This window comes from Leuciscus leuciscus, assembly GCF_965113295.1.
Source record: "Leuciscus leuciscus genome assembly, chromosome: 5".
Taxonomy (NCBI): domain Eukaryota; kingdom Metazoa; phylum Chordata; class Actinopteri; order Cypriniformes; family Leuciscidae; genus Leuciscus; species Leuciscus leuciscus.
The window spans coordinates 40,915,436-40,927,582 of record NC_138729.1 but is presented as its reverse complement, the minus strand read 5'-3'; the positions used below and the strand labels follow the sequence as shown (position 1 = coordinate 40,927,582).

At 36.1% G+C, this 12,147-nt stretch overlaps 1 protein-coding gene across 4 annotated transcripts in view; it reads right to left on the bottom strand.

Moving 5' to 3' along the window:
* wscd2 (WSC domain containing 2) overlaps window positions 1–10,085 on the bottom strand; it is a 46,630-nt gene extending 36,545 nt beyond the window's left edge. For 2 of the 4 annotated variants that reach the window (XM_082170316.1, XM_082170318.1), the window contains exons 1-2: window positions 9,329–10,085; window positions 1,252–1,344 (exon numbers count right to left, since the gene is read on the bottom strand). The gene's annotated coding sequence lies outside the window, so the exon portion shown is untranslated. The remainder of the gene's footprint in view (window positions 1–1,251; window positions 1,345–9,328) is intronic. The other 2 variants (XM_082170317.1, XM_082170320.1) reach the window with 1 other exon arrangement.
* Window positions 10,086–12,147: the final 2,062 nt, after the last annotated feature.

Below are 12,147 nucleotides of genomic sequence, written 5' to 3'. Positions count from 1 at the left end.
CTTTGACAAAAAGAGATCATAAAACGATATGAATTGAGCGGGTTTAGTCCAAATTTTCTAAAGAGACACAATCGCTTTATATGATGAACAGATTGAATTTAGGCTTTTATTCACATATTAACATTCATCAACTCACACATCAGATCTGGTAAACAGAAGCTCAAGCATGTTTGTTGACATGTGAGAACCAGTGGTTCATTCTCATGTGTTACGCAGCACGTTTGAGCTTCTGCAAGAACCAGTGAGGTTTGTTCTGGCGTGTCAAGTATGTTAGGTTGAGCTTCTGTTTATGTTTGCTGATCAATGTTTATATGTGAATAAAAGACTAAATTCATACGGATTAGTTTAATGAAAGTTTTGAAGCGTCAAACTGTCAGTTGCGTAGGTGTTTATGATTTCATAAAAAAGATCTTCATTTGTGTTCCAAAGATGAACAAAAGTCTTACGGATTTGGAACAACATTAGGGAGTAATTAATGAAAGAAATACTATCCCTTTAAGCCCACAACTATTGCAAGTACCATTCAAAAGTGTAGGGTCAGTAAGTAAAAAAAAAAAAATTTTATTTTGTATTAATACTTTTATTCAACAAGGATATATTAAATTGTGAAAACTTAAGACATTGCAAAAAAGTTGCAAAAAAGTAACAGTTAAGACATTTTACATTTTACAAAACGTCAATTAAATGTTGTTCTTTTAAACTCTCTTTTGAACTATTCAAAGCGTCCAAAGAATTGTTACTTGAGCACCAAATCAGCATATTAGAATGATTTTTGCAGGATCATGTGACACAGAAGACTGAAGTAATGTCTGGTAAAAAATGTAGCAGTCATCATAGTAATAAATTAAGTAATCATTATTTTAAACAGAAATAATATTTCACAATATTACAGTTTTTACTGTATTTTGATTAAATAAATGCAGCATCTGTGATATTTCAAAAACATTAAAAAAAAATCTTACCGACCCCAAACTTGACTTAAGTGTGAGAAGCACAACTTTTTAAATAAACCAATCAAATGACAGGTGTCAGTATGGTCTCATTAACTGTGGTGTATTTGGTTGCCAGGGTTGGCAAAATTCAGACCTTAAGAATTAGTTCCCTTTCAATTCATGAGTTACATTTTTAACTGAATTGGCCACAATCCACAGGAAGTAGAATTTGAAAGACAGGAAGAATTTTAATCTGTACATTTTATCTGCAAATCTGTAACCTCAATTCAATTTCAGCTATTCTAAATCGCACACAAACCTTGTTTGATTTCAAGGGATTGGAGAGCGTTCGCATGAGAGATGTGGAGCACTCGTCTGGGACAGCTAGGTGTGCATTGGACTCCTTCAATGACTAAAGGGAAAGAAAAAGCTTGTTACAAACTTTAAAGTTTATTAATGACTTACAGCCACTGCTTTCAGTAAACCTGCAGAGAGATCACATAATCACAGATCTTTAGGGCTGAGATGAATGATAAACCAACTAAATAGGGTCTTGCAACCTATTTTTGACACTATTTCAAAACAAAAGTGAATCAGTACAAAAGCATTATTTGTGTCAAGTCAACAAAACAAGTCAAAGCATTCTTGCTTATGTATACAAATTACTGTAACATTTGTAAAAGCAAAAATGCCCTTAAAGACAGTTTACATTATCCAAATCACTCAATGTTTTGTGCTGCCCGGCCCCCCATTTAAAGCGACCCACAACCTCACAATAATGCTCTTACTCTCAGTCTAAATTACATTCAGTTAACAGGGTTAATTATTTTCAGTGTTTTTGGTTGTTTTGGTTCGGATTTGATCCTGCACCATTAGCATGTAATTACCAGGTGTATAATGACTGCATTAATAAAACAAACACAGAAAAAAAGACAGAGGAAAGCCTAAAACAGCAGCAGTCTGTTTCTCTTTCCCGTTCACTCTCACTGATCATCTCCATCAGAGTGCATTAATTACTCCAGAATAGGAATTAATTTCGAGGAATTAAGCATAAATGGCTAAATTCCATGGATCGGGAGAGCTGTGTGTGCATTACAGAGCAAGCGGATCTCACAGTCCTTCCTGTCTCTTTTATTTCCTTCTATTCCATCCATTGCATTCTATTGTTACACATAATGTGTTCCACACTATTCTATTTCATTCCATTATACAGAGTGCCATTCCTAGCCATTTACTTCCATTCATTTTCATTATGTTCTATTCCATTCCATTGGTGAAAGTTGATCTCACATTGCCACCATTGTGGTTGGTAATTTCATCCAACATCCTGATTGGATTGAAAGTGGGAGTGAACATTGGCAGGACCCCAGAGTGTGGTGGCCCTGTGTACGGCCACCCTCTCAGGTTCACACACACCCACAAAGGCCGTCCTTTGAGCCGACTGAAGAGTTCACTGTTGAACAAGCACAGGTCTGCCATTCTCAGTGGGTAATTATTGCTTGCTGCAAGCCTACTGACAAGGTGAATGTTATCTCAAGACCACTTTTAAGTCCCTATTATTCTCGTTTTCTCTCCCTTTCAGGAGCGTCTTTCTCAGGGTCCTCTGTGTCTCTCTCGCACACACAATCAGTTCTTCATTATCCCGGGTCACATTCAGTAACCAGTCTACCCTTCAATAAAGAGACTGAGATGGCTGCCTTACTGCTGTGAAGCATATCTGATGAAATTAAACAATGGTTTGAATTAGTTAATGAATCTACAGATTTCAATTCATCAAATTCATTAATTCACAATGATTCAGTTATTGATTAATATCAGCCACTAGTTTCTCAAACAAAACAGAATGCCTCTATCTTCATATAGACTTCTTTATAACTGTCTCTTTGGATAAGTACTTTATTTCCTTCTCCTACAGTCCTTGAAACTCTTTGCTGGAAAAATCACACTTTCTCCTCCACTTGCTAAACCACATGAACCATTCAAGATCATTACCAAATGTTCAAGCCAGGCCCCTGTGGAAGCTGCCTTAGTCAGGTCTCCATCATGAAAAGCAGACCAACAGACTGACCTTGAATAATGTCTCCATTACTTCACCATTATAAATCTCTAACTGTCAGCAGCCAGCCTCTTTATCTTGGTTATGTGCGATAAAGTCAAAAAGCCTATAATTAGCCTGGCCATGTTCCCATTAATTCCCCTTTGACCTTTATGAACCACTATGCACAGCTTGTTTTGACTTCTGCAATTCCTTATATTAACTATATTGTGATGTTACCATTACGTTAACATAAAATGACTGAGAATGGGATGTTTTGGTCACACTGATAGATATTTACAGGGTACCATTAATTCTAACTTTATGAACCACATAGCTCATTTTGTCTTCTGCAAGTCCCTACTAGGCTATATGGTGATACACCTCTTAGATTTATATAAAAATGACTAAGGATTAGATACTTTACTCATATGGTATCATGCATTCCCTATATCTTTATATGGCATTTCTACTTTTAGTCTCACTTCTAAACTACTACCTCCAGTGCGACAATCCATTCTCTATTTTGATCTAAAACGGCAAGATTCTTGCTTTAACATGGTCATTAATCAAATCGACCTAAGGTCCATCATCCATGCAGTAAATAAATTAGTCATGGCTTAGAGCTGTAAAAGGTTGACAAAACAGTAGCATCTGGAGGCCAGCTTTCATACACCCCCTGCTCACACCTTCATAATAACTCACACAAACCTCTCCAGACTGCATCCAGCTCATTCCAGTGGGCATGTGAAAGTTCTTACAGTATATATCAGTCACAGAGGATTTAAAACATCTGGCCAGACTTTTTCATTTTTTACATTTCATTTTTTGAAACAGAAGCTAATTAAGAAGCAAATCATTAGACCAACCTGCCAGACTGCCAACTGATTGATTCATAAAACGTTTTGCATGAGGTATTTGTAAATTATGTAAGCTATAACATTCATAACATACATGTAACAAACAGTCAAGCCCATCATTATTGCAAAAAATAATTTAATTTAATATGTGGCCAATGAGCCCTATGAGAGATATGAAAGATAAAAGATTTCCATGCAAGAAATTGGTTAGCAGGGACAACTGTCAATTATATATTAATTTAATTAATTATTATAAATTTACAAAGCTGCATAGGAAACCAACATCCAAAAAGAAAAAAAGAAAGGAAAAAAATCAGGGCTTCACAACAAAAAGAAAAAAAAAGAAAATATTGCTCTGTTCCGTCGTATCCCACCACATGTCCAAACAGAATTTACTTGAGTATTATTTACTGAAAAAGCTCAGTGTTGCTGATAATCCGGGACTAATCTTAAAATCTGGATGAGATGTATACGGCTGCTCTGCACTCAACCCATTCTTCAGGCTTTCCTTGTAACAGATCAAAAAGCTCAGTAGTTTATCTTTTCTCCATTGATGAAGAGAAATAGAGGAAACACCATCATAAAGTCTTATTTTGAGCCCTAATTGTTTGTTGATAATGCTGTCAGAAATGAGTGAGTACAGCATGTTTAGTGTGGTGAATAACATCTATTGTTAATAGTGAAGTGAGCCATATTCATATCCCTAGCATCAACTGCAAAAAAAGTGATTGTTTTCAAACAGGTTTCCCAAAAAACTCCTGCTGTCCTACTACTGTATGAGCAAACCGTTGCACTGCCCCAAACTCAAACAATTTGCTGAGTCGATTTTGCTATGCTGGGATGGTCGGGATTCTCAAACAAACAAAGCAAGCCAGTGTGTACACTAATGGTTTACTTAGATTTGTCTCTGCATATTAAGCTGGAATAGGAAAAAGTATTTTACCATCTGAAAAATAACACTTTCTTGAGTTTCTGAATGGCCAGTAAACTCAATCAGTGCTAAAAGTGCCAGTAAGTTAAAGCTGTTGAATTTTAAATGAAACCGTTTTCTGAGCCATGCATTAACAACAGATTTATGTTTATGCTGGCATGACTGCACATCCTCTGACAGCTCAGGCATCTTAAATGCAAACATCACTTACTGCGACTCAAGAGTTCAACTCAAAGAGCTTAGAGTGATCTTCCTCAGGATGATGCTGTGCCTCAGCGATTGGTCAAGCAGAGGACAGGGATGATTAAAGAAAGATAATACACACAACCTTTCATTCAACAAAAAAAAAAAAAAGAAAAGAAAAGGACTTAAACGCATCCACCGCCCCTCTCTTGAACTTTGATGATACAATAAATGCAATATCTGAAGTTAATATCCATGTAGCCAACAATTCAAGCTCTGTTCCAAAACACAGTGAGCATCATATGCACAATCCTGAAGTGAAGGCTGTTGGTGCCACCTAAGATATCTAAATTTTGGCCAAATTCTGAGGCAGTTTTCTTCATGGGTAAAGACAGTTCTAAAATGCATTGCAACAAGCTTAGTGAATTGTCAATTATATAGTAAATATACTTACAATTAAATAAATACCAAAACTATCAAATTCAATACCAAAAAGTCTGAACTTTCCAAAACGTTTTGGAACAGCCCATCACTGCGTCCGAAACCGCATACTGTATAGTACAGGTATGTACTACATTTGGATTGAAACTTGCTTCACGACCGTTAAAAAAGTATGTTCCATATAGCATGACACACTATATCCGACATGTTGTCATTGTCATGTGGCCTACGCCGTCAGTTGTGTCACTTCACTGCCTTTCACAAATCCTCTCCTATGGCCTCATGGAATAGTAAAGTGTCCATTGAAAGCACACTTCAGAATCTTGCCAGATGTAGTAGGTCACCCGATAATTTTCACCTACTATTTAATTAATACTGTGAATTCTGACATAATACTCGGATCCTGTTTTTCCACCTATTATATGGAAGTATGCATATTTGGACGCAGGGCATTTGTTTTTCCATCTTAAGCAATAATCTCATGATGAAACATCTTTAAGACATGCACATTTGTATGCAGGCCAAGACACACATCTGCAGCAATGCAATCAACTTCAACTCTGCCAAGGTCAAGAAGAGAGTTCAGCGATAGACAGTAAGTCTTCAACTCATACAGTACACTCTCAGCACACAGGATAACAGGAAATTAAGAGTAAAGTGATGAATACAGTACAACCAAAGCCATAAAGGATAAATCAAGGAGAAACACTTGGAAGAATCACAGAGTTCCGGGGACAATTGTTAAAAACGAGATACAGTATATGATATTTTATTACTTTTCTAATTTTGTCCAGAGACTTGCTGTTGTTGGGGGAAAAAAATCTGTTAGGAACTGAATGGCAGTGTAGCCCTTGTTAATATCTGCTATTAACATCAGTCTCGAATGGCACGATTAGCTAGTGGTCAGCACTAAATTACAGGTGTAAACAGCCTCCAAAACTCTTTGTCAGTCCTGAAGATTTATTATTTGAATTACTTTTTTTTAATGGATGGCAACTAGTTGAAATTCCAATGTTAGACGAAACACTGAAAACTCAGATGTGACATGTCTACCTGTAAAATATTTATTATAATCTGTCCAGTTGGTAAACAATGTAAAATAAATTCGGTTTCTCTCAAATCTTGCAGAGACACATCATGCTGGTATAGACCTGTCTTTTCCACATTTGGGTTCAGACACATGGATGAAGTTCAATATGACATTCAATGTGCACTCAGCAATTACAACCCCCCAGGAAAAAGTAGATTGATTTCCTCCACTGGATTGCTAAATTCTAGTTTAGTTCCCTATCTAACTGAGCAACAGCAGAGATTTGACACTTTCAGGACAGATTTACCGGTTGATTTCCGAGTAATAAAGCAGAACTGAAAAAAAAATTTCTGAATAGCAGTTCAGTTCTGATTAGGCAAAGAACTGCTATACGAGCAACAGCAGTTGATCAAAAATTTAAATAAAATGTTGCAGTGTCATATTTAACATCATGACTGGTGATTAAAGTAATTAATTGACTGCTTTAAAATTAATTAAGCGCCCTTGATTAATTAAGAGTACCTGATGCTGGGACAAAACCTGAAATATTAAAACATTACATGAGATTGCATGTCTCTATGTACTATTTTACCAACTAAACGTCCATGTATGAAGTAAAGATAACAGACAAATCTTTAGATGTTGGAATACAATTCTGAAATCCTGAGAGAGAAAAAAACAAAGTTTGAAGTATTGATAATTTTTTAACTGTTTTGCATTCTTTTAAATGTGCAGTTTCTGAATGCAAGGAATCTTAGATAAAAACGTAGTGCTCTACTTTGAAAATAGAGCACCCAGTTTATGACAGAAGGTTTTACAGTCTCACTGATCTGGTGATTGACATGGCATCAAATATGTCCTAAAGACTCTGGTAAATCTGGCGCTTTGTGTCCGATAGCAAGTCACATGGAACCCAGCCTCTGATCAGAGGAGTTTCATAACTCTCAGATATATACAGACTAATTAATCTCACACACCACTGAACGCATAAAAAATAACAGCCCAGAGCACTGAATGTATGATGAACACAACCGATTAACACGACGCAGCCTTGCAGCTGGCCAGTTATGTAAAAAAATAAATAAAAAATTATTTAAAAAAAACATATACTAAATTGTAATCTACTTATCTAATAAGGAAATTCTAAAATTCCAGAATAGCATTGGTATTGAAATGCACAGGAAACAAGCTCATGTAAAGCGCCACCAACGTGTTTGTTCTCTTATGCAAACTAAAATACCCCCCAGCTGTTTGAAGGGTCATGTCGGCTTCATTACTTCTCTTCGTTTTATCTTTGCTGGTTTGGTTTGGCACTCCTTTAGAGCATGAACAAGTTATCTTAAACAATATTCTGAATAGAAAATGCTTTTCAGAAATGACATTAACAGGGAGAGATTGATTAAATTATAGATGTGGTTTAGCACTCAAAGGGTAAGAAGGTAGGCAGAGAGGCTGAAAGAGAGGAGAACCATCTTACATTTCAGTAAAAGATTTGAAAAATAAATAAATAAAAAACTCAATGTTCTAGCAGATTGTGGGAATATGTGGATGATTAGAGACTATGAAGAGGGCAACTCACTATAGCAACTGCATCTCAGTGACTAAGAATGAACAGAATCATAAAACACACACTGTGCTGCTAATTTGCAGAGCATTATTTCAAACAGTAGTGAGTTATTAAACCTTGTTACAAGTCAAGCTCTACACAACCGCTCCCAAATGAGTTACAGACACACGCAAGACATCCAGACGCTTGTAAATGTGAAAGGGCCCACTTGCTTTTGTTGTTGAGAACTCTCTATGATATGTATTTCGTTTGGAAGTTCTGTTTGATGTGCAAAACTGGCTCTTGAGAATATTTAACACCAATATTAGGTTCACAAGACACAAAGAGATCAACTCCTTTTGAACATTCCACAGCTTTAGAGTACCTGATGATAAAGCCATTTCTTCAACATAAGCACCAAGCATCATTCAAATCAGCACTGATATCAAAACTGATCCTGTTATAAAGATTAATGAATGATATCATTATGAATGAACACATTTATGTCACTACAATGGTGCATCTGCATAAAGAGTGTCAGTTCAAAGGATGTGTAAAAAATGTCCTTTGAAACATAGTTAACATACAAGCAACTGAAATCTATGTTTAAGCTCCAATATATGCTGATAGAAGGTGAAAATGGTCGGAATTAACCCAAATATGCCATATTTTAAAGTTAAATAATCTGATATGCTAGATCTACTGGGACCCTGTTTTTACATCATCAAACTATTTTTTTTGTATAATATCATGTAATAGCCTACTGGGGCTTTTAGCGATTATTTTCAGATGTTTTGGCAATGCCCTTATATATTTCGATTCTTTGGAACTACAGCTAAAAAAAAATCACTTAATTTACAGCAAAAATGTTTTAATGGCTTGACAATGCTTTACAAAAAATATTATTTTAATGCACTGTACGTATTTAATGCATCTGTTAGAAAAAGTTTCTATATGGAATAGGCTATTTCATACCATTAGCGTTGTAAAAAAAATTAAAATAATCACAAGCACTAAAAGTCTAACATGTTAGATGAATATAACACATCTGTCAGCCAGTCAGAGAGGTGTCCTGCAGTGTGACTTTTATCTAATTCATCTAAAACTATTTTATACAACGTTTTCTAATATTGTTGTATCACTCTGTGCATACAGATTTCATATCCCTAAAGGGCTGTTAAAATGAAGATAATTAAGATTTTCTCCACTAATCAAAAAACAGAAGACTAAGTTGACGGTGCAACATAGCTGGCATATGAACTCTGTAGATGCGGACTCCAATTCACTTTGCTCCTAAAACGTCACTCTCAATCAGTACCTTACACTCTTGTCGTCTGGCGGCTTGATAAACTTGTATATTGACTGCTTACCTGACTGTAAGGTCTTTCCAGCCGCTTTGAATTGAGCAGGGTAGAAACTATGGAATCACTTGCACCGAACCCCTTGAGTATAAATTCGCATTCAAATACACTGTGTCTGTTCCACTGTAGTGATCGATCGAAGAACGGGGCGCCTGGAGGCGCACACAATGAATACGTCTGCAAATGATTGTCTGGTTGATTATTTGCTCAGTGATCAGCGTGGTTTTCCATGCCCCGCTGAGTTTTCCAATCCCAGTTATTCCCGATCACAACTGCCGCAGAATCCGTACGCGCTGCCTTTTACATCGTCGCGCGCTCAGAGCCGCACGCAAGCACCCACAACGCGGCCACATAGTACCTGCTCTCGCCTCCTGTTTTTCACTGAACCAGGTCAGAGAGGAGTCCTGTCCTTTTGATGTTGTCAGGAGACCTGTCTGTCTCTTCTCTCGAACACGGCGCGTTTCTCACATCCCTGCGGTTCACAGCAACAGCGGCAGCCGCGCGTCAGCTTGTGCTCCGCGCCGCCCGACAGCACTGCCTAGAGTTCTCACACAGACACAGCATGACACACATTATTAAATAATACATCGAGATGATATGAATAAAACGCGACTGCTCGAACAGGACATTCTGCTCTTTTGTAAAAACACTGTGACAGGAAATCAAAAAAGCCTACTTTTGACTGATTCAATTCACATGGCAGTAGTCTATGTGAACTCGAAGAAGCAATCATTTTAGTAACTGATTTATAAACTTAATGTTAAATTTACTTAAAATTTTTATTAGGCTATTATGTTTTTCATACGTATATATAGGCCTATATATAATATATATGCGAAAAACATAATAGCCAAATGCAAAGTAGCCTATATGGAAATCTTCTAAAATAGCTACTTTATCCCAGCTGTAGTTTTGTGCATATGGCCAGTTCTGAGTAGATTACTTATTGTTGTCCATTTCTGAATACAAATAATTAACCTGATACAAATTGTATTAGATAGGCCTATGTAATCTATTAGCATTACACCTTTTAGGCAATATAATATGACTACTTTTTGATTAGCTACTTTTAGATTAGGCTACTTGTGGCCTAATTTGTTTATAATATTCAATTGAATAGTAGAATCTAGTACCATATTGATGAAAATACAAAGAGAATGAGAAAAAATATCATACCTAATTTGTTTATAATATTCAATTGAATAGAATCTAGTACCATATTGATGAAAATACAAAGAGAATGAGAAAAATTATCATACCTAATTTGTTTATTATATTCAATTGAATAGTAGGCTAGAATCTAGTACCATATTGATGAAAATACAAGGAGAATGAGAAAAATTGTCATACCTAATTTGTTTATTATATTCAATTGAATAGTAGGCTAGAATCTAGTACCATATTGATGAAAATACAAGGAGAATGAGAAAAATTGTCATACCTAATTTGTTTATAATATTCAATTGAATAGTAGAATCTAGTACCATATTGATGAAAATACAAAGAGAATGAGAAAAATTATCATACCTAATTTGTTTATAATATTCAATTGAATAGAATCTAGTAGCCTACCATATTGATGAAAATACAAAGAGAATGAGAAAAATTATCATACCTAATTTGTTTATTATATTCAATTGAATAGTAGAATCTAGTACCATATTGATGAAAATACAAAGAGAATCAGAAAAAAATATCATCAACACCATTAAGTCCGTTAAACATTAGCCTACATTAGCATTAGCTGATCTGACACATAGTGTACGTGCTCGCCACTGTCTTCACTCCCATTGGTACTGAAACATCAAGTCGATCCGCTTTTACATAAAGTTCAACTTTTCTCAGCTTCGTCGACTTGCTGAACACACAGGTGTTCTTGCTGAGCGTGGCTGTCGCTCATGTCGCCAGTTCATTGAAAATGAATGAGCACAGACGGTTTGAGCTGGCGGTGAACGAGGCTTGCACGGCCTTGTGATGTCAGATTCGTAGTTGAATCTTTTCAAGGTATCACTGCTGAATCACTTGAACCAGTTTGAAATTCCGCCAAAATCTGAGTCGGTTCCAGCGGAACTCATTAAACCGCAACTCAATTAAGTTTATTAATTTATCAGATGCTTTTACAAATCAATGAATAAATGTGGCAGGCATCATCTACTCCCAGTGTCACTGAACAGTTTGTTTATTTGTTTATACACACAATTATTTATATAGGCCTAGGCCTATTTATTATTGCGTGAATATGTGGAATTAGGCCTGTTTATGATAATCCTTATTATTTTAACAGGATTGCTCCTCCAGAACTGAGAACCTTTTGATGTGTCATGAGTTGATAACCAGTAAGTCAGCTGATAGTCCTTGGAGTGAACCAAACATTTAAATGATGGGACGACATGTTACCATGTACCTTCTACTTTTATCCATACATTTTTTCTTAATAGTCACCTTTTAGTTTTTATAGCGCTTTATACAATGGGCCTATTGTTTCAAAGCAGCTTTACAGATCAATGTACGTACAGTTAATTTTGGCAGTAAAGCATCTCTAAAAAGAAAAAAGTGTCATCGTTCAGCTGAAGTCAGTTCAGTTTTGCTGATTCAGTTCCGTTGTGAGACCATCAATTATTAAATTAGTTCAATTCAGCAATAAAGCAGCTCTGCAGAAAACAGCGACGACATCGCCCAGCTCAGTTAAGTTTTCATCAAATAGAGTCAGTGCAGTCAAATGAGTAATATTGTTGAATATTAAGTGTCTCAAACCAAACAAGCCAAGAGGCAACAGTGGCAAGGAACCCAAACTGCATTACGTGACAGAATGGAGGAAAAAAAACCTT